We start from the raw sequence: 2,500 nt of genomic DNA, 5'->3' as shown, positions 1-2,500 counted from the left end.
GAACGTCGATGCTCAATGTGTCCTGCAATTCACACTAATTCACGCAGCTAGCTGCGTCCTTCATCGACTCACGAGCCGAGTGATCCACCGCCAAGAGCCATCCACGATTGTTTCGCTCGCACAGTGCCTCGCACTAAAGGGTGACAAAATATACCGCGCCGAGCGGTCGGCCAGGCCGACGCTTGAAGCCGGAGCGCGCGGCACCGCGGCACTCGACGCGAAAACATTACCGGGTGACCAAATCGCCGGCCGGCGCGCCGCTCCTCGCGGGTCGGGCGCCGGGTAGCAAAAACTTTTTCTCTCGCTTGTCCGAGTTTCGCGTTCGCCGAAGCGTTTGCGAGACCGTTAATGATCCTTCCGCAGGTTCACCTACGGAAACCTTGTTACGACTTTTACTTCCTCTAAATGATCAAGTTAGATCGTCTTCTCGGACGCCGGCTCGACCGTTGCCGGCCGCGCCAGGTCCAATCGGAGGACCTCACTAAACCATTCAATCGGTAGTAGCGACGGGCGGTGTGTACAAAGGGCAGGGACGTAATCAACGCGAGCTAATGACTCGCGCTTACTGGGAATTCCTCGTTCAAGGGAAATAATTGCAATTCCCTATCCCTAGCACGACCGGGGTTCAGCGGGTTACCCAGACCTGTCGGCCAAGGCGAGCACATGCTGATCCGGTCAGTGTAGCGCGCGTGCGGCCCCGAACATCTAAGGGCATCACAGACCTGTTATTGCTCAATCTCGTGTGGCTAAACGCCACTAGTCCCTCTAAGAAGTTAGACGCCGACCGATTGGGTCGCGTAACTAGTTAGCAAGCCAGAGTCTCGTTCGTTATCGGAATTAACCAGACAAATCGCTCCACCAACTAAGAACGGCCATGCACCACCACCCACAGAATCAAGAAAGAGCTCTCAATCTGTCAATCCTCACTGTGTCCGGGCCGGGTGAGATTTCCCGTGTTGAGTCAAATTAAGCCGCAGGCTCCACTCCTGGTGGTGCCCTTCCGTCAATTCCTTTAAGTTTCAGCTTTGCAACCATACTTCCCCCGGAACCCAAAGACTTTGGTTTCCCGCAAGCTGCCGGAGAGGTCGTAAAACTAACGCCCCCCGATCGCTAGTTGGCATCGTTTATAGTCAGAACTAGGACGGTATCTGATCGTCTTCGAACCTCTGACTTTCGCTCTTGATTAAAGAAAACATTCTTGGCAAATGCTTTCGCAGTCGTTCGTCTTGCGCCGATCCAAGAATTTCACCTCTAACGGCACAGTACGAATGCCCCCGTCTGTCCCTCTTAATCATTACCTCGCGCTCCGAAAACCAACAAAATAGAACCGAGGTCCTATTCCATTATTCCATGCACCATTATTCAGGCGAATCGCCTGCTTTGAACACTCTAATTTTTTCAAAGTAAACGTTCCGGCCGCCGCCGACACTCAGTCAAGGGCACCGGCGGAGAACCGGAGGTGAGGCCAGGACGGCCAGTACACGCCTTGCGACGGACCGGCCGCCTGCGCCCAAAATCCAACTACGAGCTTTTTAACCGCAACAACTTAAATATACACTTTTGGAGCTGGAATTACCGCGGCTGCTGGCACCAGACTTGCCCTCCAATGGATACTCGTTAAAGGTTTTAAAGTGTACTCATTCCAATTACAGGGCCTCGTTTAGAGTCCTGTATTGTTATTTTTCGTCACTACCTCCCCGCGTCGGGAATGGGTAATTTGCGCGCCTGCTGCCTTCCTTGGATGTGGTAGCCGTTTCTCAGGCTCCCTCTCCGGAATCGAACCCTGATTCTCCGTTACCCGTAAGAACCTCGGTAGGCCAGTACCGTACCGACGAAAGTTGATAGGGCAGACACTTGAATGATCCGTCGCCGGTGCGAGACCGTGCGATCCGCAAAGTTATCCAGAGTCACCAAAGGTTGCGGGCCGAAGCCCGGTCGGTTTTTGGTCTGATAAAAGCACGCCTCCCGCGAGGTCGGCGCTTCACGCATGTATTAGCTCTAGCATTTCCACAGTTAACCACGTAAAACGTACGATCAAATGAACCATAACTGATTTAATGAGCCATTCGCAGTTTCACTGTACGAGAGCTCGTACTTAGACTTGCATGGCTTAATCTTTGAGACAAGCATATGACTACTGGCAGGATCAACCAGGTAGCTACTTTAGCGTAGCCCCGAAAGGCCGACGAAGGAGGCGCCGCTGATGCGGCGCCGTCGCTCGGTCGATGCGAAACCCGAAGGCTTCTCCGTTAAAATTTCGTTCTTTGCTCGGCTGCCCGAACTCAGAAAACCGTCACCGCCCGTCGCACCCGCCGGAGTAAGACTTCGTCGGCAGGCCTTTCGACCGCCACGTCGCCAACACCGGCGCGAGCGCAACGCACGCCAGACAACTTCGCCGAAGCGACCGCTCAGAACCCGACAAACTGACACTCGGCTCTTCGCGCAGCAGCAACATCTGCCCAGCGAGCCAATCGCCTTTTCACCGATTCTTTACTTGTCG

The 2,500-nt window shown here is 54.2% G+C and overlaps 2 non-coding genes across 2 annotated transcripts in view; both read right to left on the bottom strand.

Moving 5' to 3' along the window:
* Positions 1–99, bottom strand: part of LOC146142687 (5.8S ribosomal RNA) — a 154-nt gene extending 55 nt beyond the window's left edge. Inside the window, exon 1 of the ribosomal RNA XR_014499809.1 lies at positions 1–99. This exon is cut by the window's left edge and continues 55 nt beyond it. This is a non-coding gene — a ribosomal RNA (5.8S ribosomal RNA).
* Positions 100–346: 247 nt separating this feature from the next.
* LOC146142686 (small subunit ribosomal RNA) lies at positions 347–2,157 on the bottom strand. Its single transcript, XR_014500175.1, has one exon. It is a non-coding gene; the product is annotated as a small subunit ribosomal RNA (ribosomal RNA).
* Positions 2,158–2,500: the final 343 nt, after the last annotated feature.

Source organism: Ascidiella aspersa, chromosome 5, assembly GCF_963924565.1.
Source record: "Ascidiella aspersa chromosome 5, kaAscAspe10.2, whole genome shotgun sequence".
NCBI lineage: Eukaryota > Metazoa > Chordata > Ascidiacea > Phlebobranchia > Ascidiidae > Ascidiella > Ascidiella aspersa.
Note: the sequence above shows the minus strand (reverse complement) of the source record. Positions and strands in the feature narration are given on the sequence as shown.